Here is a 26,950-nt window from a genome sequence, read left to right on the forward strand (position 1 = left end):
TGAGTAAAGAGTCATTAGCATTATTTGTCACAGACCTTCTGTTTGGAAGTAGAAAAGCCAAGAAAATGAAATGTATTACACGTTGTACTCAAAAGCTAAACCACAGAACGAAATCAATAGCATTAGAGTAGTTCTATCATCAGTTAACGTTATATCTGTCTTTTATTCCTGACTGAAAGGCTAGTTATTGAAGTGAAACACAATGACATATTTATAGAAAGCTATGGGTTTTTTTCTTCCATATTTAACGATAAATATAATTTTACCATAAAAGAAAACTTGCACTTCAATTGTAGCACTCAATAAATCAAACTGAGCTATAAAGATGAATATTGTTGCTTTTGTGCAACATAAAAATATGAGATGTGGATGATTTTGTGGCAGTAATATTGATATAAGTTTCCATGATGGTTCTTTTGAACACAGATTCCTTGAAGACTTTTCAGGACCAATAACATTCTGACCTGAACCCAGGAGAGATTGATGTGGTCTGGGGAGACAGAGATCATAGACAGGAAGAAAAGATGATTCATAATTTTGAAATAACATTCAAAACATGAATGTATTCACATTTATCTTTTATTCATAAAATGAAGATAATTATTTGATCGAAAATAATGGGGACTAAGAAATCATGAGAGCCAAAGAAGAAATTTTGGATAATTGACAAAATGGAATCAGCAGAAGAGAAGTGAAAACTGGAAATCTGAAAGACCACAGAGTTTGTGGCGAAGGACTGAGAAATCAACTTTTACATTCCAGCTATGAATGTGGAGGGAGAGAATTCCTTGAAATCTCTTCAGAGTCCCTGTAATATCAAGCACTGGGAGGCAGCTCCTAAACACATTCCCATAATTAAGATATTGTACAGGCTCCATCTGCTTTAATGACTACCTAAATTATGACAATGAAAAAGTGACAAGTCTGCTATGGCATAGGAAGTATAGGTGGTATATACGCTGCATATTTGCATACTGTTAGCCTGATATTTAAATCCCTTCATAATCTGGCTTTAACTTTCCAGACTCACTACTTCATTGGACAAGCCTTTATTGAGTATATTCATGAGCTGCACATTGTAAGCTATTGGGGTATATCAATACATATAAACAAAAACTCTACCCTAATGGAGTTTAAATTCATTACAAATGTTTCGACTCTATTCTGCTCTCCAGCCACACTGAAATATCAGTATTCTTAATAAAGACATATGAAATATAATCATAAAGTCTATTTTTTTCTTTTCTACTATCTCCTGTATTCTGCTGATTTGAGGAACTCTTTTCTTCTGCTGTCGAATGAAAGCTCAAGAAATCCCATGAGCTCTTAAAAATGTAGTGCTAGTTAATAGCAAGTACAATGATCATGATAAGTTTTAAAAATAAAAGATTCTCTAATTCAATATATCAGTCAATATTTCAAATTTTATTTAATGGTAAATTTTTTCTCTCTTCCCAGCTAAGATATGTTCTTGGAGAGTCTACTGCCTTGAGAGAAGAGGTTGTAAAAGAATTCCTTTTTCTCTATTCCTCACTTCCTTGCCAGTTTACTAGAAGGTACTTTTTTAACACTCAGGTTGTTATCATCTACAGTTGGAGACTAAGGAGAAAAGATTGATAAGGTAGGGAAGAAATTTTCAAATTAAATATTACTATTGTGAAGTGGTTGAACACGCTTTGAGTCAGACCTGTGTTCAAAAGAGACATCATCCATGGGACACTTTCAGCACTGGAGTGTTCTCCTGCAGCAACTTGATTTGGACAGCATGTCTCATTTAATTCCATTTTATCACTTCAGGAAAAATTCAGCAATTCATCTCCAGCTTTTGCTGTTTGCATTCTCATCACTCCTCCAGGTGACCCTGCTAAAGAGGATCTACAAAATCTAGTATTCACATGTGTCCCAAATCTGGACCTTGGGTAACATTCACAGGCTCTTTGCCTACATAATTCTATGAGTACCAGATTCTTTTAAAGTAGCTGTGATGCTCCTCTGCTGCAGCCATCAGAACAGCTTTTCAGCTCTAGTTTACACTCTGGATTACCTAACGGTTCTCAGACATGAATTCACGGTGCTCACTGAAACATGGGGACACAGTGAACATTACAATTGGGAAGAAAGTATATATTCTCGCAACCCTCTTTTCTGGGGGCTTAAACATCTGGGGGGATGAGAAAGAGAATGCAAATACTTTACAACTTGTTTTTCCCAAAAGAATATTTTACACAAAATCACTTCTAAAGTCATTTACTTGACCTTTTGTATTCTCTTTGGGAATAGGGGTTTTAGAGTGATTAATTGTTGTGCTGTTTATTCTAATTTAAATATCTTTGATAATATGTATCTGTTTCTTGTACAGTTCTTTGTAATTTTAGGTTTATTGTATCTTGGTACTTTTGTCTAAACCTCTGATTTAATACTTCATCATTTCTAATATAAACTTACTATGTTTGGAACTGTCCTTTCAAAGCTTTTCTATTCCTTCTTCATGATACAGCTCAAAGTTTACAGCTCATTTGAAAAGCCTTCTCTGATTTTTTAGTTGTTCACTACTGTACTGCACTGTACTGTGTACTATCACTAGCCCTCTCTGTATTTCTGAACTGATAGTCATTAATATGCTAAGCCTAGAGTTTGTTGAATAGAAAATAAAAACACCAATAACAAGAACAACAACAACATGAGAGGTATCATATTTCTGACTTTGAGATACACTTTCTCTTTATTTTGCCACTTTTATTTTAGCAGTTGTCTAATGAACTAGTAGACCGAAATTTCTTAGCCCTTCTCTCTATGTTTATTTACCAATTCTTGGAAAATATGCTCTTTAAAAATGGTCTCTGTTAACTTGGACTATTTTATTCATAATTTACTTAATCAGGTCATCACATATTTATTGTTAGCCACTACTTCCAAATATGATTAATGGAGTTTAAAAGATAAAAACCAGTATTTTGGAAAGGGAAAAAATTGTTATTAGAAGCCGCGGATTAAAAAACTTAATGCAACTGAGTTAAAACTTAATCTAAACCTTGGTGACAGCTAACACTGAGTTAAAATAAGAGGGTTACATAGTTCCCATTCTCTCAAATTCATTGACTGTGGAATAATTCCACTGATTCAACAAATATTTCAAATATCCTTGGGTTAAAGTTTGTATTTAGGAATTCGAGAAAATTGATTAAAGTGACAATGTAATATTTGAATCTTTCAGTATCCTTCATCATTACAAACACTGAGATTTACACAATCAAATATTGGGAGACAGTAAATCTTTGACCTCTTGTAGTTCTATACATCTTGCTGAGTGGGCCAAAGTGGCAATGCCCTGAGCATTTTTCACCTGGGACACAGGATTGTTTATGCAGCTGGCAATTCTGAAAAGTGAGATAATAGTTGCAGGGATGCGTCACATAGTCCAACAATTTACCTGATCTCCCAAAGACTTGCTATTGCTTGCTATCACAATGGCAGAATTTCTAAGTTTAAAGTTCTTTTGTGCTGTATGGCACTCTTGAGATTATATCTGGCCTTGAAATTTGCCTGTGAAATTTGGTGCTGAGGGAGAGCTGCATTACTATGCTGATACACATACATGTATTTTTTGTTGGAATAAAGTCCTTCATTTCTGCCCAGGAATCTTTTGTCTTTTATCTAGATCTATGTATCTTTAGTGGGCTAAATTATTAACGTGTATAGTTATTTCTGTGGAAATTCTCCTGCTTCTAGGTCTCCTCCTCATGTACAAACTTATTTAAGTAGGAAAACATAGCATCAAACCAAAACTCCACAGATAATACCTACAATTAAATAAAGCAATAAGCTAACTTCCAAATCACAAAATGTGAGGGGCTATGGAAAACAACTGACATAAACAAAATCTCTACAATATCAGCAAGTATGATGACAACTACTTTTAAGGATATTCAGGGAAGAATAAGGATTTCTGTTGGTCATGAGCCAGTGAACCTCAAAGTTGTCCAGCTATATGAAATGAGAAATTTACTAAGCCAATAGGAAAGCAGTTGTAGCACAAAAGTCCACACTAAAGAGAAAACACTGAGAGCAGACTATAAATTGAGCAGGACAGACACAATAGGGTAAAAAAGAAAAAGGAAAAAGAAAAGAAAATTTCTCCAATTAAAGTGGGAGCACAGAAAAAAAGCAAATGGATTTCAAAAATAAAACGATATATATTTTGAACACTTTATAAAAATACTAAAACAGGTATTCTAGAGCTGTGAATTAGAAAAGGTATCCCAGTTCACCTTCCTTTTTAAGAGCATGAAAAGAATAATTTTATTTAAACATGAATGATAGAAAAGGATCATGGTCGAAGTCTCAAAATAAAAAGAGAATAGCAAGCAAATTAACAGCCCTAAGAAAATGAAGCCATTTTTTAAAAAGATAAAAATCTGCCTTCATATTGTGAAACAAGCTAATTTATTAAAAAAGAGAAGCTATGAAAAACACGCATCAGAATTAGAAAAAAATCATAAATAAAAAATTGTTGTCTAAATACAATGAATAAAGATGTTAAATAATAGACAAAATGTAATATAAAGGATAGAAGTTTCATCACTTATATAATAAGAGTCTCCTGAGATGAAAAATAAATTAAAAAAAAAAAAACAGAAAAAAATAATAAAATGCAGAATTCAAGAAAACTTTCCTGAAATAATACTTGAATGGATATATCATATATATGCAGAAAATGACTCCATATAGCCACCATAGAGGTATGTTAAATAAATTATTGGACATTAAAAAAAAGTAAACTCAGGATCTTTGGAAACATGGCGGAGTGAGAGACTTCCCCAGATCTCTCCCCTGAAACATTAAGCTGAACAGCTAAAACTCAGCAAAAAACACCCAAGCTGCACACCAGTAAGTCTGAGTGTGAGATCTGCGCATAAGAGCTACTGCAGATGAGAATCTCGGGTGTCAGGAAGTGGTCTGTGAGAAATAAAGAAGCTGCCTCTCACAGCCACTGTAGGTACCTGCAGAAGAGGGATGGGGAGGAGCAGTGAATTCCCTTAACAGCCCAACCTGGGAAAGCTGTGAGCTCTCTGTGTCTGGCCAGCAGCAGGGTCCCATCATCAGGGCAGAAGGCAGGTGGAGGAAAAAAACAATTGATCTTTACCGGCCACAGTTGCAAAACCAAGGCTGAGCCACAGCCCCCATCTCCAAACCCAGAGAGCCCCTCCCCCGCTACTCTCCAAGACCGAACACCATGGAACCCCAGGAGATCTGAGCAAACACTACCGAAACTGTTGCTAACCCTGACAGGGACTGAAACTGAGGGTAGTGAGAATGATTAAATATCTATCAGAAAATAAAAAGGCACTTTTAAAGCTTTCTATAAAACAGAGATCCAAGAGGCTTAGCCGCCACCTACTGGAAACCAAAAGAAAAGCGTTGTCTTTGCAGCAGGCTAAAGAGAGACCTTTAAACAATACATCTTCTTCCTGAAAAAAAAAAAGCAGAATAAATTTCCATTAATGCCCGGGCAGAGAAAGAGTCCATTAAACACCATGAACAACCAGGTGACAATCCATTTTAGAAAAAAAGAGAAAAATCTCTAGAAAATAAGCATACAAAGAAATATGCAATTTAAATGACAAAGAATTCAGTACTTCTGAAAAAACTCAGTGAATTCTGAAACGAGTCATATTAACAATTTCAAGAATTGAAAGACACCTATTAACAATTTCAAGAATTGAAAGAAAGCAAGGAGATTGAAACCCTCAAAAAGAACCAAATAGAACTTCTGGAGATGAAGAACACACTGCAAGAGCTGAAAAATGAAATAGCAAGATTGGGAAATAGAGTTGACCAAATGGAGGAAAGGATCAGGGATGTTGAAGACAGAAATCTATAAATAAATCAGAAGGAAGAAGAGAGAAACCGAAGAATAAAAAATAATGAAAGAGAAATTCAAGAACTAGCTGAAACCATCAGGAGAGGAAACAAAACTAATGGGCATTATCGAAGGTGAGAAAAAGGAACAGGGATTAGAAAACATTTTCAGACAAATAGTTGACGAGAATTTCCCAACTCTAAAGAACGAGCTGGAGCTTGGAATTCAAGAAGTCAATAGAACATTCGATTATCTCAACCCAAAAAGGCCTTCACCAAGACACATTGTATTAAAATTATCAAAAATCAATGACAAAGACAGAATGCTCAGGGAAGCCAGGAAGAAAAAAATGATAACTTATAAAGGAAAACCCATTAGATTATCCTCAGACTTCTCGGTGCAAACCTTACAAGTCAGAAAGGAATGGAATCAAATATTTAAACTATTAAGTGAAAGGAACTACCAGCCTAGAATAATGTATCCAGCTAAGCTCTCTCTTAGATATGAAGGAGAAATTAAGACCTTTCAAGACATACAAAAATTGAGGGAATTCTCCACTATGAGGCCTGCACTACCATATGATCCAGCAATTCCTCTACTGGATATTTAGCCAAAAGACTTGAAACCCCACATCCAAAAAAATATTTGTACACCAATGTTCATAGCAGCGTTATTCACAGTGGACAGGATATGGAAGCAACAAAATTGTCCTACGATAGATGATTGGCTAAAGAAGCTGTAGTACATATATACAATGGAATATTACTCAGCCATAAGAAGAGATGAAATTCTGCTTTTTGTGACAACATGCGTGGACCTCAAGATAATCATACTAAGTGAAATAAGCCATACAGAAAAAGTTGAAAATCACATGATATCACTTATATATGAGATATAAACCTAAAAGCAACACGAACAGGACAAACAGGGACTCATGGACAAGGACATGGACATGGACATAGACTAGTGGTTACCAGAGGGTAGGGCATGGGGGAGGAGGTAAGAGGTAGACAGTTAAAGGGAGTCTAATAGAGGGGGTTATGGGGAAGGTGAAGTGGGTAAAGGGGATCAAATATATGGTAGCTGAAGGAAACTGAACTTTCGATGGTAAACACACAATAGAATACACAGATGTCAAATTGTAATGTACAGCTTTGAATTCTATAATTATATTAACCAATGTTACCCCAATAAACTTAAGTAAAAAATAAAATTAATCTACAAAAAAAGTAAATTCTTTGAAAACTTGAAATCAGTCCAACACCCATTTAAAAAGAAAACCAGTTTGTAGTTATACCTTTTGACAGTAATGCTTCATAGAAGAAGAAAATGAAGTAATATATTTAAGTCAAAAAAAAACATATGGGTCAAGGCTCATATAAAATATCTAGCCAAATTTAAGTTCAATTACAAGAGCCTAAGATAAACACTAAGTAATGTGTACGAACATATGAAATGCTGATCATATGAGCCTGCTCTGAGGAGTCTATTAGAGCACAAGATACAAGTAACTATAGGACTGATTATATTATCAATATTAACAATGAGAAAATAATGTTACTTCAAATTAGAAATGCATGAAAGGTAGAGATGAAGCAGAAGCATTGCTCACAGTAGAAAATATACCAAAATTAGCCAAAAGAAAATAAAAAAGAATGTGAAATGTATTATGTAAAGTAAAAGCAAGGATTAGAATAAGAGTGAGCAAACTACCGTCCCTTGGTCCAGTCTGGCCCATGCTTGTTTTAATAAGTAAAATTTTATTGGAGCACAGTCACATCCATTTGTTTACCTACTGGAGTACAGTCTACCCTTTTGCTTGCATATTCTCTCTTTCTCCTTTTAAACTACAACTGCAGAGTTGTGTACTTTCAATAAAACCTAGATGGCTCATAAAACCAAATCTATCTCAGTAGTCACATTTGGAGTATGAAAGTGAATCAACTTATTATTTTGAAGTCCAATGACATAAAGGAAAGAAATATACTTTTTTCCTGTCTTACTATGGGAGCAGGATCATCAGGTAACCAATTATTTGATATGGATAGGTTACTCTTCATAGGAATATTTTAGCTAATAAACACAGAAGAACTGAAAGAAATTAATAGGTAGGAAATGACAATCAGTAGATGCTACTATCACAAAGGAGAGTCAAAGAGATTTGATGTACCTTCTTAAAGAAATAGTACATAAAGTAGTCCCACCCTCATGCCTGGTTTCACTTTTCACGGTTTCAGTTATCGTCATCTGAAAATAGAACGTGGAAAATTTTGGACATAAACAATTCAGTTAACAATTAATAAGTTTCAAATTGCGCATTGTTCTGAGTAGCATGATGAAATCTCTCCCACACCATACCACCCGAGACATGAATCAACCCTTTGTGCAGTGTCCTCACACTGTGTACACTCCCTGCCTATTAGTCACTTCGTACCCCTGTGGGTTTTCAGATCAACCATCATGGTATCAAGGTGCTTGTGCTCAAGTTACCCTTTTTTATTTAATGATGGCCCCAAAGTGCAATTGTACTGATGCTAGCAATTCAGATATGCCGAGAAGGTATAAAATGCTTCCTTTAAGTAAAAAATTAAAAGATCCCTGCTTCATAATGAAAGAAAACAAACGATATGCTAAAAGCTACAGTAAGAACAAATCTTCTATCTATGAAATTGTGAAGAAAGAAAGAGAAATTTGTGCTAGATTTGCTGTGTTGCACCTCAGACTGAAAGTTATGGTCACAGTGCATGACAAGTGTTTAGTTAAGATGAGAAAGATATTACATTTGTGGGCAGAAGGCATGAATAGAAAATGTGTTCCAATTGACATCAGTGCGTTGCACCAGAAAACACTGAGGCTACATGAAGTCATCAGCAAGAGATGCCCTGAAATGAGTAAGCATGTTCACATAACTTTTATTATATTGTAATAATTGTACTATTTTATTATTATTCTTATTACTCCCTTACTCTGCTATCAGTTAAACTTTATCATAGGTATATATGTATAAAAAAAAACATAATACATATAGGGTTAAGTATTATCTGAAGTTTCAAGCAACTACCAAGGTTCTTGGAAAGTATATACCCTGAGGATAAGGGGATATTGTATCACTTATGATTTATTTCTAAAAACAACAACAAAAACCTGAATCTAATCAGGACTCTATATCTAACTACCAATTTATAGAAAATAGAGGAGACAGAAAAATATGAAATGAGCCACTGAACATATATAGTCATCAGTATCCAGACTTCAGAAATCTGGTGTTTTGAACAAGGTGAATAAAAAGAAGTGACAGTGCGGAAGTCTATAAATTAAAAAGACTTAAAAGACCTATCAACCTATTGCAATGTATGGATGGACTTTATTTGGATACTGATGTGAATAAAATTTTAATATAAATATGGACAGGATATTTGTTGATATGGAGAAATTTTTGTTAATTTGGGGGCAAGTAAGAAATGTATGGGGATTAACCCTTTAAAGTCCTTATATTTAAGACATACATATTAAAATATTTACGGGTGAAATATTATGTCTCTGCTCTACTTCAAAATAATGGAATGAGGGCACAATTGGTAGTATAGAAAAAAAGATTTCGCAGGACTCAATAATGTTGAAGCTGGGTAGTTGATATGCGGAGGTTCATTGTAACAGTCTCTATAATTTTAATTGTTTAAGTTGTTTAATGCTAAAAGATAAAAATGTTTTTTAAATTAAGTTTATTGGTTAATTAAAAATGTTTTAAATACTGCTGATGTCACATTTTGAAAACAAGTTCTAAACTTTTTCTATTTCAATTATTAATTTTCATTAGATATTAAATTTGGTTACAGCATAATGTAAAACTTTGCAAATGATTTTATTAACTTCTTGGTACAAAATCACAATAAAATATTTCTTTAATGAATTCAATTTATTCTGTTTATTATTCTTATTCCTATGATATGTGGTAGAGCTCAAAATCATAAGGCAGCTAATTCTGAAAAAAGGATGAACCTTTAAACAATTAATTAACCTTAATTTACATAACAATCTTATTTGCATAGCTAACTGACTAGGAATTGATTATAGGCCATTAGCAGTCACATTTATAACTAAAACTGTTAGAAATACATGAGCCTGTATTTCACACTGAAGAGGCAAAGGTTAGTCACGAAATGTTACTAACAATATTCAAGAATCAGGCATTAAACCAACTAATAGTAATTAGAGTTCATGAATTTTGGGGAGAATAATTAATGAATTCGCTATTCCTTCTCAACTTTACATGCATAATGGGGCACATACAAGCATCATGTGTGCATTAGGTAAATTGTTATTATCCTTAGATTTAAATTCAAATTATAGTAATGAGACCCAGCTGTGTTATACTCATATTTGAGTATAAATATATTTCTATTCCTAGAAATCAGAGCTATTTTGTAAAAAAATACCAAGTTCTGTAACCTAAATATTTACCAAAATTTTCTTTTTAACTACTTATTTGTTTCAAATGAAGATGAAAGTTTTCAAAGAACTTTTACAGTTAATTTTATTTACAGTTAGGTATTTTACATAATGTAAATTATACTGACCCTAACCTTTTAACTCTGTAGATTTTATAAAACATATAATTGCCTGCAGTGTAAAGATTTTAAAAACTCAAAGAACTGGTCTGATATTTTTTAAAAATTTAATTATACAAGTGATGCCTAATCATGAAAGACAAATTAATTCCTTTAATTCCAAAGACACACTGCATATAATCTGATATTTTCAAACGATTTGATTGCACCTCTGCAGTTTTCAACACTAGATCAGTAAATGAGATTCGAAGTAAAGGAAAAGAGTGATTTATTTCTAATGATCATTGATTGAACTCAGATAGGAAGTTTTATCATGCCTCTTCTACCTTTTACTCCTATTTTACTCCCTTTTCTCTTCCACTCACATTCATACATTTGTGTACCCTTGCTCTGGCTCTCTTCCTTTGTCCTCTTCCCCTTTCTAAAAATACTGATTGATGGAGTGTTGTGATAGGATGTCCAGGAATGGCCCCCAGAGTAAAAGGTAAATGTGTCAGATCCTGTTTCCCACTTTTTTTTTCTGAGCCTCTATTCTACTAATGGCTAAATTAACTTTTTGGCTTTCTTGGGACTCCTAGATTCTAAAAATATTGGTGTGATTGCTTAAAAAAAAATGGATTGCTTAATTGCAAAGGAGTATTACCTCAATGAATGGAAAAAATGGGAAAAATATAGCATTTATCCCAATATTAGTAATAGCTCACAGAATTTATGCTGGCCCATTTCACAAATTGGCTTTTACTTGCTTCTCTGTGTGATTAAAGTATATCGAACAAAACGTTGAAAAAAGATTTTGGAGTTAAAAGATGTGAGACTGAATCTTCAACTTTTCATTTACTGACAAGTGTCACTTAACCTTTTCTCATCATGTCTTTGTAAAGTGGAGATAATTTCATTTCCTAGAAATGAGTGTGAATTAAATATAATGTGACATACACAGGTTGATAAATGTTAGTCACTAATTTTATCATGTGTTTTCCTCTATTCTAAGAAAATATGTAAGTACCAAAAACCACACAGTTCAGGGAATGTCTAGCAGTCACACACTCATTAATAATATACTACATCCTAGAAGGTTAGCCAGTACCTCACAGCAGACTAGAATAAGGTTTACTATCTAACATACTCAAAAATGACAGTGTTCTACAATATTATACACAAAGTCTGAATATAGTGTGCTATTGTCTCCACATTTCAGGAGTATGAAATCCTCTCAGTGTTGTCATCTATCAGAAATTAAAATAAATGGGAAAACACCTCTGAATGTTCATGATCTTCCTACATTCTTCACTGAGAACTTTTAGACATATGTATTTCATTAGACAATGAGCAGAACACCATCAATTTATTGAACATCCCTTAAATAATATAAATTAGTTTTTGAAGGAACTTGGAGATTGGCAAGGACCACTTCCAGGGAGTCAGCTTGGACTCGAAGCACATAGCTAGTCCTTGTTTCATAGTCCAGAGAGGCATTCACATAGATAACACCCATGATGTTATTAATTCCGAACTTATCAAGAATTAAAGTATAATTTCTTGGTCAATTTCTTTACACTACAAGGAGAAATAATCCTCTTTAAAAGGCACTGTGATTTAATGCATAAAAATGATAACATCCAGGCTTTTGGAAACCATGCTCCAGAATGATCGACATCAGTGTAATCCTAAGTGCATGTCTTGAAATTCTATTTTTTTGAATTCTCCTGACAATTAATGTTTCTGTAATCAATTACATTTGGGAGCAATGCATAATATATCCCTCACCATGGATTCAGACGGCCCTTTACTGTCCTAAAGGCCTTTAGAAATTCTGTTTTAAAGGAACTCATACAATTTTGTTTAACCAAGTAGTTTATGATCTCATTAGATTATTAAAATTTTTATGATGTAATGGATCTTATTATTCTGCATATTCTGCTATGAATACTTGAGGGAAAAGCAGATAATTTAATATGTTGATTGTTTAGAAAACATGATTTATTATTTTAAATGGCTAAAAATATTTTGCCCTAATGTTCATTTTTTTAAATAAATTTGCTTATATATAATTGAGCAAAGAGCAAGGCAGTTTGTAATATTTTATAATATCCAACTTCTTGTACTCCTGGTATCTTTGCCTCACTTTTGTTTTCTCCACAGCATTTATTACTACTTAAATTCTATTATTTATCAGTTTAACAATTTTTATTATCTATCTCCACTTATCGGATGGGTAAAGTATGTTAGGGCAAGGATCTATTTTTTCATTGTTCTATCCCTCATGGCTGGCAGAATATTTATGTAATAGATGCTTAATAAAGATTTGTGAATTAACAACTATTTGTTGAATAAATTGATAAATAAATGAATTGATTGTACAAAATAGTCATTGTGAGAGAAAGAGGGTAGTAAGTAGAGCCACTCCGCTATCTTCAAGGAAGAGAACTAATAGAATCACAGAAAGAAACCAAACAGCCTTTTCACCACACTGCCAAAATGACCAACATAAAGGCAAGAGGAAAGTCACCCACCATATATTCTCTAAGCCTTTTAGAAACATTGAGTTGTTCCTTTGGCCACATACATGCGAATCTACAAGAAAGTTGATATTGTAGACATCCAGAGACTGGACACTGTTCAAAAAAGAATGACCCACAAATGTTACCATGGCAAAACTGGAAGAATTTACAATGTCACACAGCATACAGTTGGCGTTGTTGTAAACAAACAATTTAAGGGTGAGATTCTTGCCAAGAGAATTAATGTATACATTGAGCATATTAAGCACTCTAACAGCTGAGATCGCTTCCTGAAAAGTGATCAAGAAAAGCAGGAAGCCAAATGAAAGGTACCTGGGATCAACTGAAGTGCCAGCCTGCTTCACTCAGACAAGCACACTTTGTGAGAATGAATGAAAAGGAACCTGGGCTGCTGGAGCCCATTCCCTATGAATTCATGGCATGATAAGTTTTTTTAAAAAATAAAATAAAGAACCTCTAATTGAGTAGGTGTCCCTTCCCCTAAAGAAATATTTAAAGAAACCAACTGTCCTAAGTCATTGAGTAATGAATTTATTATTCCAATTTAGTGTTTTTTTCTTGCTCAAAGATGTGAGGTGGTTTACTGTGCTACAAAGTATAGTCCATTGGTTAGGAAATGGCATCTGCTAAATTACAGTTAAGGTCAGAGAAAGTTGATAACTCCTAACTGTGTCATAAACAACTATATTTTAAGGATTTAGAACTTGCCTTTGAAGTCTGATGCTTAAAAACAGATTGTTTAAAGTCCCCTGTTCTTTGTGAGTTACATTTGCTTCTACCTTTCATGGAACATGACTCAGAAAGTAATCGTGTTTGTGATAATGTGGAACAAGACTACCTTTTTTACTTCAACCAGGAGTAGACATTTATGTACAGCAGTTTACAGAATGCATGGCATTCTAAGCACTTTACATAATTTACTCAAAAATCTTTGTCTACGGCCATGCTACCCTGAACAAGCCCAATCCCATTTGATCTTGGAAACTCAGCAGAGTCGGGCCTGGTTTGTACTTGGATGGGAGACCACCTAGGAAGACCAGGTACTGTAGGCATAAAAAAATAAAAATAAAAAAATAAAAAATAAGGGATTGTAAGCTGACCAGGTCCTCGCAATCTGTGAGGTCAACCAAAGATTGCCTCTCCTAAAAAATAAAAATAAAAAAATCTTGGAGAAAGTAGTGTTTTACCTGCAATTACATAAAGGAAGATGAGTCACGGTTAACTTGCTCAAGGATACAGGTGCGCAGAGATTCAAACCCAGGCAGTCTGGCTCCATAATCTGGTCTCAGTCCCTAGTGTTATATTGCCTCATGTGTGTGGGAACATTTTAAAGCTACTTAGTATTGTTTAAGCACATTTCGGTTGTTTGTTTCCTGGATATTTTTACTTGGATGTGACGCACGTCTTAAATTCAACATAGTCAATAGGGATTTGATCACATCCAAACCCAGCTGCCTTCAGTTTTCTGTGATAGCAATAGCTATAGTATGTTTATTTGAAATAAAAACCTTGACTCTAGTATTCTCTTACCACTAATAGAAAAAAAAAAGAGAGAAAGAAAGTATCAGAACAGATTGAGAAATCACAACCTCAGATGTTGGAATTCTAAGGAAAAAGGAAGTTTAGAAATATTTAGAGAGGAGGCACAGCAGCACAGTAAAAACAAAGAAACAAGCAATAAGAAAAGCATGATGTTGAGCGCTTGCTTCAGGGGCAGCAATTTCTTGTAATGGTTGGTTGTTGAAGTACTTGAAAAAGGCCTTTATAATTTCCTTGCAAACTGCTTTAATATAATTAACATTCATTCATTTATTACATATTTAACATTTATGTTTTTATTAAATATATATTAACTTTTTTGACTACCCATATCATGCCAGGCCATCCAGCGTATCAAAAGGGAAAAACTAAGCTGTAGACAATAGGTAAAACAAAGACTAGGTGAGACGGTGTTAGCTTTGGATTTATTCCTAGAGGCTCAAAAACCATTTTATTCTCAGCGAACCATGATGGGTAGGCAATTACTTACAATTATTTACTTATAATTACTAATCGTATGTCTAATTTAACTGCTTGAGGAAACCTTATACTCTATAAATGTCTTTTATCAAGGATGTGGGTTGTTGAGCACTCATAATTATTCATGATTTTAAAGTTTATTCGGGTTTATGGTGAAAATACCAACTGAGTAAACATCTACTTACCCTCTTCATTTCCTGAAACAATGGAGTACACAATACTCTGATTGATGGCCACAGCAGAAATTACACCAATCGTAGTTTCTTTGGTTGCAAATTCACTTATTGGAGATCAGAAGATTTAGAGAAAATTAGTAATTTTTTATTGTCCACTTTGCCATGATGGAGTCCTGAATTTCATAATAAAATGTGTTAGTTTATGTGTGTGCTTATTTGAATAACACTATTTTCTAAAGTTTTAAAGGATGTACTACATTAAAACTCCAGGCCTAAAAAAAAAAAAAAAAAGTGTTCCAAACCATGCAAATGCTCCTTTAAGACTCTTTTCACCTGCATTGTTTTTCATTTAAAATGGAACACACTGCTACTCTATTATCTGCCAAATACCATACAACATTCTTTTCACTTGATTCTAAAGCACTTTCTGGACTGAAAGCAATAGATGGATACAATTTGCTACCTCAATTCTTGCTGAAGTAAAATGTTACTGTTGTGTTGCTGATGTTATCATAGTTAAGCAATGGCTTCCAAATGTTTCTTTCTGGTCCTTACTCATGCTTTACTGTAAAGACGTCATGGTACTAAAGTATTTGAATGGATGGCATCACAGAATTCATATTTATTTTGAATTCCTTATTTTTTGCTTAACCATAGCCACATTATGTATCCAGTTCCATACTATTAATTTAATTTCAAAAATATATTTTCACCACAATGTTTTAATCTTAAAATCTCAATTTCATTATATATTATGGGTCACTGGTTATCGTAACTTTAGTTTCAAAAAGGAATGCAAATAATCTCACTTTTATAATTCACAGGTATTTATATTATCCAGCTTTAATAGATTTAGAATATTACTGAATGCAAAATGTTAACAATGTCTCTGAGAAAGGGTTAGCGAAGGAATGTAGAATTGCCTGAGAGGGTAAAAGAAAATTAGAGGAAAAGAGAAATGTCTGCTTGAATATTCATATGAATTGGAATGGGATGGGGCATGAAGGTGGAAGCTGAGAGTAGAAGGCAAAAGGAATGAAAGTCAGGAAAAAGAGAAGGTCTTTGGGGTGATGGTTAGACACAGCAAAAGGCTGGGAGAGGAGAAAGCCCACAGTTGGGCTGGCATCAAGGGCATGCACAACAGCTGTGATTTACTGATAGCTGGTCCTCCATCCAAGGAGCATTAATTGGGCAACTCTCCTGTGCCAGTCCAGGGGCCTAGAGAAGATGAAATGATGTCAACAGGCCCCTATCCAGCTAGAGGTCCCCTCTGGGCTTTCACCTGCCCCAGGCCTGGCCGCTTCAATAATGCACAAGAGCCAAGTGAAGACAGGGCCAAAGGGGAGAAAGAAAAACCTCCAGAGTGGAGGAAGCCTGGCTGAATGAGTGTTTCCTGGTCCTTTGTTTGTCAGCCCAGAGTCTTGGAGCAAAACCATGAATATTGGTGAACTGGACAGTCATGGCAGTGAGGGGACTGGAACCCGAATAGCTAGCTTTCTTGCAGGTCCCACACTGTCTGGCCAGGTGCTGATTTCTCCCTGGGAGGTGGGCAGGACAGTGAATCCAGTCCCTCCGACGCCGGTACATTGGCCGGACTGCCCTCCAGGGCGAAAGACAGCACCTGGCCAGATCTTGGCCTAGGGCTTCCTGAGACTTAGTTTCTTCATCCCTATTGGCATTGAAGGTAGGAAGCTGGTGATAACAGCCATGCCGGAGCCCTGAGCAGAGGGCTTCATTCATCAGCAAAGGTTGCATTTGTATGTCCTGAATTTCCAATGAGTGCTTGGTATTCCTGCATACAAATGAGGCCCCCCACTACTGAGCTGCACCACCTCCTCTCCTGCCTCAGCCCTGAGAAGACAAGAGGAACAGGGTGTACCCTCTCTATTGGCCCCAGTGGTCTTGACTGCATGATAGCTAAGGCTCGAGTTTTCTGCCTCGCCTCTTGCCTGAGTGCCAGGTGTTAGCCGATGGCCTACTGGCAGCCTCGGGTGCATCAAATTCTTTTTCCATTGAAGTCGTGTCTGCATCTTCAATCTGTTTGCCAGAATGCCACAGGCTGACTCCTTCTTTGCAGCAAAATGTGCAGCCGGCAGTATTTATTGCGAAGATGGGTGGTCAACAAACAACCCTGGAAATTTTGGGACTGCATTATACTGGAATATCTGCCTCTGTCACTTCCCAGCCAAACACCTCACATAAACATGCTGTGACCCTGTCCCTTTCGACCGGTCCCCCAGCCTGCCAAAGAAAGGGAAATATGTCACTGAAAGAAATAGGGCCCTTCTGGTTTCACTCCCATATGGACCTGGAATGGAGGGCAAGACCTCCTAATGTGTTCCCTGCAAAGTGTCCAGCCATCGTCTGCCACCCAGCAAAATCTCATAATAGAGTGAGTGGATTCCCCTTACTTTTTACACCCTACCTTCAGACCAGGCCCAGTGCAATGTTTACAGGTTTCTCTGGGGAAAAGGTATATGAAACATTCACACTCATTTGGACTTTCAGATACGCAAAGAATATTTTATGCTCAGATGCTGATTTACACTCATACTTTAGCAAAGATACCAAACAGACATTTTAAAACACGAATGCTCAAGAAATTTTCACACAGGCACACACATACATTCACGCATTTCCACCTGCCTAGATATCCACACACCTGCATCTCTCTCACACTCACATACAAAATCAGACACACACACACATACAGAAACACACAGAATGGTACCTCCCATGGCCAGCACGGTGCTTATTTGAACTCAGTTCTTCTGACATTTAAGTACATGGCACAGCAACACAACTCCCATGGCAGAAAGTGCAATGAGGCAGAACATGGCCATTCCTGTTTGACACAGACACAGAAAGACACCCAAGGTCATGCTAGCACACCAGCCAGGCCCTTGAGGACAACTCGATTTTCAGTTCAGAGCCAACGAAAGCCTGGGCCTTCCACACTCTCATCACACTGGCATGCCTTGCTAAAGAATGAAAGGGGGTGTGCCCAATGGCATGACTGGTAATAAGAACCTGTGGTCTCACTTTCTGAGCCACTTGCCAGGCTGAATGAGACATCAGCAAACTCCATGTCCCCAGAACCTAGTCCCTGGCTGCCCCTCATTGGCTTGGCAGTGGGCATGAAGGCAGGCCTGCTCCTAGAAGCTGGGTGCTTTCTTGGGTCCCACATCCCTTCTCTGGGGATCAAGGGTGGCTCAAGTGAGGATGATTATTGGGGGGATCCAGCCAGACGTGGGCTGTGAAATAGGTGGGTTGAGGAACATAGGAGTGGTTGTCGCGGCGGGTGAAGATGGGAGAATAGGTGAGAGAAAGAATGTAGAATTGCCTGCGAGGGTCAGTGAAATCTGAAGAAAAAGAGAAATGGCCTGCTTGAAAATTCACATGAGTTGGAATGGGACAGGGTATGAACATAGAAACAGAGAGTAGGAGGCAAAGGGAATGAAGGAGTCAGGGAAAAGAATAGGCTTGGGGTGATGGTAAGAAACAGCAAAAGGCTGGGGAAAGGGAGAGCCCACGGCTTGGCCGGCATCAAGGGCATGCACAACAACTATAATTTATTGATAGCTAGCCCTCCCACCAAGGATCATTAATTGGGCAACTCACCTGTGCCAGTCCAGGGGCCCAGAGAGGCTGAATTGATGTTAACGTGCCCCTGCTCGGCCATAGCTGCCCTCTGTTCTTTCACCCTCCCTGGGCCTGTTCGCTTCGGCATTGCACAAGAACCACACAAAGACAGGGCCAGGGAGAAAGAAAAACCTCCAGAGGCGAAGATGCCAGGCTCAAAGAGTGGCTCCCAGCCCCTTGTTTGTCAGCCAAGGGACCTGTAGTGAAAGCATGAATATTTGTGAACTGGAAAGTCATGGTAGTGAGGGGACTGGAATCCAAGTAGCCCGCAGGTCCCCTGCTGTCTGAGCAGGTGCAGATTTCCTGGGGGAGACAAACGGCAGTGACTCCAGACTCTCCAATGATGGGATATTGGCTGGCCTTCAACCCAGAGTGAAAGACAGCACTTGGCCAGCTCTTGGCCTGGGGCTTCCCTGAGACATGGTTTCTTCATCCCTGCTGGCATTGAAGGTGGGCAGCCGGTAATAACAGCCATGCCAGAGCCCTGAGCATAGGGCTTCATTCATCAGCAAAGGTTGCATTTGTATGTCCTGAATTTCCAATGAGTGCTCGGTATTCCTGCATACAGCTGAAGCTCCATCAGTAGCACACTGTGCTGAGGCACCCCACTACTGAGCTGTACCACTTCCTCACATTCTCCAGCCCCAGGCAGATGAGAGGAATAGGGTATGACCTCTTCACTGGCCCCTGTGTTCTCGAAGACGAATGAGAGCCAACGCTCTGGCTATCTGCCTCGCCTCCTGGCTGAGTGCCGGCCATTAGCCAATGGCCTACTTGGAGGCCGACCTCACATGTCTTGCATTGAACTCTTTCTCTATTGAAGTCGTATCTGCATCTTCAATCTGTTTGCCAGAATGCCACAGGCTGAATCCTTCAGCCCAGCAGCATGTGCAGCCCCCGGTCTTTATTACAAAGACAGGTGATCACCAAACAGCCCTGGAAATTTTGGGACTGCATTGTCCTGGAACTTCAGTCTCTGCCACTTCCTGCTGAACACCTCACATAAACATGCTGTGACCCTGTCCCTTTCAACTGGTCCCCTAGCCCGCCAAAGAAAGAAATATGTCACTGAAAGAAACAGGACTCTTCTGGTTTCACTCTCATGTGGACCTGGAATGGAAGGCAAAACCTAAAGAAGCAAAACAAAAGCAAATTCTGAGGCTCAGACAACAGACCGGTCTCAGACCATAGACCGGGGCCAAGCAGAGCCTCAGGGCTGCGGGAGGAAAATGACATGGGTAAAGAGGGTCAGCACCAGTGTTATGGTCAACCACTGGGCCACTGGTTTTGAGCACACTGCAGACTAAACAGATGATAGCTAATGAGTTGGCACACCTGAAATTTTCCTAAATTCTGAAGCTCAATTTTTTTGGCTAGGTTTCATATTATCAAATGCAGACCACAGCAGTATTTGGTACGCCAATCCCAAGCTGGGTTTTTGTTTACAAGAGAATTGTGGACAAACTGGATCGCTGTGGGACTTGATGGGACTGTTTTCAGTAGAGTCACAATGATGGTAGCAATGTACATTGGTGTAATTTGAGAGTATGCTGAAAGTGACTGGTAGATTGGGTACACGATCTTTTCACGAGAACATGTCCAACACGTGAATCACTTGATTTGAAAACCAGCAGAACACAAAAGTAAGGGTTTGACTCTCAGAAAGTCGGCTTCTCAAAGGCCATAGGTGTTACAGCTTAATACATTCTTCATGTGGTAGCACAGAATTGATAATTGAAAGAAAGCTGTGATGCTCACTTGATGATTCTTTTATCAATATTTTATAAAAGCAAAGCTTTTTAGAGAAACGAACATTCTCATCGAGGACAAAGGATACTGGAGAGGCAAACATAATTTTATCACTCTTTGGAATAATTACCCTCTTTGAAAAATTGTAACCCAAAAGTCAATCTGGATCTCTCAATGACCCCTGGTTATGGTTCTATGTTCTAGGTTGAATAGATTTACAGTAATGTGCAGCTTCTAAAATTATATTACAGAGAAACACATAATTTTGAAAATAACATTTCTTAAAATAAACGTAAGAATTCATTTTGGCATAATATGGGTTATCGAGAAAGTAGTAAATCATAAAAGTTCTTTTAGTAATAAATAATATTTAGCTATCACATCTTAAGACAAAATCTTTTCTTGAGTTTGCATTATTTGAACAATTTCTGCTCTATAGTATGAAATGAGTTTTAAATGTTGGAATTGATTTTAAGAGTATATATATTAAAGTATGTTAAAGTTTAGACTTCATATTTTGTCCTCCAGAGTAAGTATTTTTGGCACAAGGTAAAAAAATCATCTTGGTAGGAAAAAAAAAACAGTCAAAAGAAGTTCATGATCCAGGACCCAGTCCACCGCCCGGATTAGGGAAAGTAGAGTGAATGTTTGAAAAGACAACCCCATACCGGTCTCACTTTCAAGGTAAACTCAAGTGGAAAACATTTTCCACACACTCAAGCCTGGTTCATTCTAAGAAGTAGAGTGAAAATCTCCACCCATAGCAACAAGACTGGTAGACACACGGTTCCCACGTGGTCTTCGGTAACCCGTGGTCTTCGTTAACTCCCACGTGAATTACACAAGGTGTTCATGTGGCCGCCTCTTGATTCCCTAGTGATTTTGGGGTGAATTCCACCTTCTTCCTCTTCCCCTATCCTCAGCCAAGTATTGTCAAAACACATCTCATAAACACATCTCAAGATTTCAGCATTGATGCATTGGCCGTTAAGCAATTCCCTCTCAACAGTAGTGGCCTACAGTTTGCATCCAAGAATAGTGCGAGAGTTGCATCCGAAGCTGTTAAGAGTTATGCGCACAAAGACTCAGTCTTTTTTCTACAATACAGCAAAATGGTGGCTGCTATTTCCACCACTCTAAAGTAGCTTCCCCAAGCAGACTCAGTCTCCAAATTTCAACGCAGTTAATATGCGACAGCCGCTCCCGTTGCCTCTAAGCAGGTTGCCTGACCACAAACTAAACCTCAGGCCAGTTATCTAATGATCATTGTCTGGTAGCCTACACTGCTGTCCTCAAGAAAGTCTTCTCATGCAGCCTTGAGCTTTCATTTGAAGGGCAGTGAGGTGGCTGTCTCGGCCACGCTCTGTTACACACAGACTCTCCTTTTCTCAGTGTTTATGTGAATTTTACCAAGGAATGTAGAAGAGTAACTCAAAAGTCAGCACCACACCATCACCCCAATGTCGTGTGATCTCCCTGTGATGCCTCCAGCCAGTCTCCTGATGGTCACGTGATTCCCACGAGGCAGCCACCTGAATACCTCAAGAATCCCTAGTTCTTGTTACGAGATTTTCAGGTGACTTCCACCTCATTTTCCTCTGCTATCCTAAAGCAATGGTTATCAGAACATGTAAAAGGAGCTGCCTCAATGTCAATATCTCAGCTTTTTTTCCACAGTTGTTAAGCCGGTCCCTCTCAGGATTTGTAGTCTGGGGTTGGCTATAGAGAAATTCTGCGGTAGCCATTCTTTTCACCATAAAGAGCTATCCTCACAATGACTTGGCATTATTCCTACAATACATTAAAATGACAGCTGTTGTTTCCACTGCTATCCAGTCACTTCCTCACAGCACATTCAGCCTCCAATTTTCATCATAACCAATGTGCGACCACCGCCAACACCATAAAGCATGTTTCCTGACAACAGACAAAACTTGAGATGAATTAACGATCATTGTCTAGCCACATATACCGTTGAGCTCAAGTAAGTTTTGTAATGTTGACACGACATTCGATTGGAGGGGAGTTAGGAGGCTGTCTCTGCCACCTTCTGTTATACACAGACGAATGTTTTCTCACTGTTTATGTGAATTTCATCAGTGATATGCACTCGTCATTCCAAAGGGAACATTCGTCATCCCCATCTGTCACATGATCTCCCTGCATTTCATACAGGCCAGTCTCTAGATGGGCATGTAATTCCCACCGTGCAGTAATGTGATCCTGTCACGACTCCCATGGGCCCATGTTCCCTATGTTAATACTGTCTAATTTTGAACACACTGGGCTAAAGAACTACACATACTACCAGCAACCTGGACTCTGGAACAGAAACTAATGTGCCGTGCATGGCCTACTGATCAAAGCTGTCTACTTGTACAGAAAAGAAAGGAGACCTTTGTTCATTTAAACAGTAGTGTCCTCCCTTCAAATGATGTAGACTGGAGAGCTGGGCCCATGACGCAGGGCCAGTCTCTTCATAATACTAATACAACAGAACCCTGGTCTAAAGCCACCCAGACTTTCCTCTGGTAAGAATATCACTCTTGGAGTACTAGGACCTTGGCTCCAGGCCTGGACTTTCTGTTAGGAGTGAGAGTGGAGACTATGGCTTGCAGTTCCAATTCCTTCACCTATTCCAGGAGGTAGAGCTGAGACCTCGGCCTACAGCATTTCTTCTGCATTTTCCTAACAGAAACTATAGTGGCCTGGGCCCATGGTTCTAAGCCTGTCCTCCTTGAATGAAAGTCAAGTGGTTTCCAAGGTCCACAGCAACAAGCCTGTCTTTTTGCTTGAAACTAGAATGGAGACTTAGGCCTGTGACACCAAGCCTGGACTCTCTCCTCATAGGAACTAGTGTGCAGGCTGAGGCTCCCAAGGTCAAGACCTTGTAATTTGTAACAGACTAGACAAAACAACTACTCACACTATATCCAAGGTAGCCCCTGTGAACAGAAACTCAGGTGGAGTGTATGGCCAACAAACAAAACTGTCTTCTCTGAACAAAAGGAAGAATAGAGGCCTCCATTCTTAGCAGCAAAATTGTCTTCTCTTGAAAGGATGATGAGTGGTAACACGGGCCCAAGGCACGAAGCCTATATTTTCCTAACAATAAGTACAAGGGAGACAGGGAACCTTGGCACTAAACCTATCCTTTCTGAAAACTATTAGATAGGAGACCTTACCCCACAAAGCAAGCCTGTCCTCAAGTAAGAGAATCTTAACTCGAGCCCTAGGACCTTGTCATCTGCCTGGATTTCTAATCAGGAACCAGAGTGCTGACCTTGGTTTGCAGTTCCAATCCCCTCCCCTATTTCGAGGAAGTAGAGCTGAGAAATTGGCCCACAGCATTTCTTTTGTCTTTCCCTAAGAAAGACTGAAGGGGTGGGTTGGGCCCACAGTTCTAAGCCTGTCCTCTCTGAATAAATGTTGCCTCTGTCCTAGCCCCACAGTAACAAGCTTTCTTTAGGGAAAAGACATACAGCTCCATCATGTTGCTTATCACTGTCTCCCTGCCTGCAATGCCAGCAGGAAGGAAGATAGCAAGTCTCAGGGCAGGCCTAGGCCAAGAGTTGGCCAGGTATTCTCTTTCAGCCTTGGGGCCAGGCCAGTAAATGTCCCAGCATTAGAGGTCTGGGAGACAATGCCCTGCCCCCACCTGGGAAATCAGCACCTGTCCAGACACAGGGGAAACTGCGGAGTAGCCGACCATTTGAGTTCCAGTCACCTCCCTGCCCTGATGTCAGCTTCACCAATATTCATGTTTTCACTCCACGTCTCTGGATTGACAAACGAGGGACCAAGAGCCACTCTTTCAGCCCGGCACCTTCCCCTCTGGAGGTTTTTCTTTCTTCCTGTCCCTGTCTTTGCTTGGTTCTTGTGCAATGTCAAAGCAGCGAGGCCCAAGGCAGGCGAAAGCCCAGAGAGGAGCTCTGGCTGGACAGGGGCCGGTTGACATCAATTCAGCCTCTCTGGGCCACTGGACTGGCTCAGGTGAGTTGCACTATTTAAGAAAAATTAGCTCTAAATAATTCACAGCTGTTATGCATGCGGTTGATGCCAGCCAGGCCATGGACTCTCCCATCCCCCAGCCTTTTGCTCTGTTTAATCATCACCCTCAAGCCCTGTTCTTTTCCCTGACTCCCTCATTTCATTTTCCTTCTACTCTCAGCTTCCAACTTCACACCCTGTCCCATTCCAACTCATGTGAATTTTTCAGCAGACTATTTCCCTTTTCCTTTGGGTTTCTTTAACTCTTGCAGGCAATTCGACATTCTTCCACTCACCCATTCTCGCATCTTCATCCCCTCGACAACCAAGACTACATTCCTCACTCCATCTGTTTCAGAACCCACTAACAGCTCATCTTCACCTAGACACTCTGTCCCCCACAGGACTGTGGGACACAAGAAAGCATCCAGCTTCTGCTGGCAGGCCTGCCTTCAAGCCCACTGCTCAGCTAGGATGGGGCAGCCAGGGACTGGATTCTGGGGACATGGAGTTTGGTGATGTCTCATTCGGCCTGGTAAGTGGCTCAGCCGTGCCACAAGGCACACTCCCTTTCATCCTTTAATAAGGCATGCCAGAGGGCTGAGGAGAGTGTGTATGGCTCAGGCCTGCAGTGGCCCTGAAGTGAAAAACTAGGTGTCCTCAAGGGCCTGTCTGGGATGCTGGCATGACTTTGGGTGTCTTTCTGTGTCTGGATCAAAAGAGACAGCCAAGGCCCACCTCATTGGCCCTTCTTGCTGTGGGAGTTCTGTAGTTGTGCCACATCCTTAAATGTCAAGGGAACAGAGTTCAGATAAGTGCCATGCTAGGTACCACTTGGTTTGTGTGTGTGTGTGTGTGTGTGTGTGTGTGTGTGTGAGAGAGAGAGAGAGAGAGAGAGAGAGAGAGAGAGAGAAGACAGACAGACAGAGAGAGACAAAGACAGAGAGAGAGAGAGAGAGAGAGAAAGAGAGAGAGAGAGAGATGGAGACAGAGACAGAGACAGAGACAGAGAGATGCGGTCATATGGATATCCAAGCTGGTGGAAACACATGTGTGTGCCCGTGTGAAAATGTCTTGAGTGTCCGGATACGTTTTCAGGTGTTTAAAGATGTGTGCCTTTGGTGTCTTTGATAGTGTGAGTGCAAATCGGCATGTGAGCATCAAGTCCAGATGTGTGTGTTTCATATATTTTTCCCCAGAGAGGGCTGTAAACATTAGAGTGGGCCTAGTCTGAAGAATGGGTATCAAAAGAAAGGGAAATCATCTCAGTCCACTTGTGAGAGTTTGCTGGGAGGCAGATGATGGCTGGACTCCTTGCATGGAATGCATCAGCAGCTGTGGAACTATCTGATCATGACGTTGTGGACCTGAAACCAATATAAACTTGGACTCCATCTATGCTTCAATCCAGGATCTCCATTACAAACAGACAAAATCTAATCCAAGAATGCTGTCCGAGTGGCCTACTGCCCACTCAACAGCTGGGGATCACACACTTGGAGCTTCATGCACTGCACGCAGACAGCCACAGGAGGGCCCACAGCCTGCTCCTGCTGGCTGGCACGCCCAGGTTGAGGGCAGAATCCACAAGAGAACTAGAGCCTCCCATGGACAAACGAGAGGGAGTCCCGTACGACCTTTGGGGCCCAGGAGGCTTAGTCAGCTTGAGGCCAAAGCCTACTCCAGAGCCCTGATGGCTGAGGAGGGGGCCTGGCTGTGGCTCGTCTCACGTGCTTTTCTACATTGTGAGTACAGAACTTTTCTTTTCCTCCACATTGAACTTTGGCTTTTTTCTCACCTTTCTCTCATAATATTTTGGTGAATTTCAGGTGATTATGGGAACATGGTTGTCCGAGATGCCCTATATTTCTAGTGGCTGGCCTTGAAATTCGAGCATTCTCGATGTGTCAGCTGTGGGCAGGAAGACTCTGAATCACCCATCATCACACAGTAGATCTCCTAGGCCCCTTTCGCCCTTCCCCACCCCCATTCTCATCTAATCCTTGACTAGCATTTGCCCTTGAACCACGTACAAGGCTTTGCCTCACAGAATCAGAGTATCCTGAATTGTTCCTTACAGATTTGGGATTGTTTCCACAAGGAATCAGAGTTTCAGACAGAGGCACAAACCCTGACAGGGCAGGAATATTCAACTGTCAGGAACTGCCTGGGTCCTGGGAGCCATATTTTCACCCGACTCCCAGGAGACTGGTGCCTTCCCAGAACCCTTTGTCCTCAACAAGAATGTTCATTTCTCCACTTTGCTGCCTCTTTTGGTCAACTATTGAGAAAAGAAGCATTGAGTCAGTATCACAGCTTTCTTTTCATGTCTCCATTGCGGGCTCCCTGATCCAGAAAGTATGAGGCTATAACACCTCTGGCCTTTGAGAAGCCACCTTCTCACTGAGAGTCAATTCTGTCCCT

The 26,950-nt window shown here is 39.3% G+C and overlaps 1 pseudogene; it reads left to right on the plus strand.

Moving 5' to 3' along the window:
* The first annotated feature begins 13,883 nt into the window (after nt 1-13,883).
* LOC111744571 lies at nt 13,884-14,002 on the plus strand (annotated as a pseudogene).
* Nucleotides 14,003-26,950: the final 12,948 nt, after the last annotated feature.

The sequence above is a fragment of the Pteropus vampyrus genome, unplaced genomic scaffold (genome assembly GCF_000151845.1).
Source record: "Pteropus vampyrus isolate Shadow unplaced genomic scaffold, Pvam_2.0 Scaffold137, whole genome shotgun sequence".
NCBI classification, from domain to species: domain Eukaryota; kingdom Metazoa; phylum Chordata; class Mammalia; order Chiroptera; family Pteropodidae; genus Pteropus; species Pteropus vampyrus.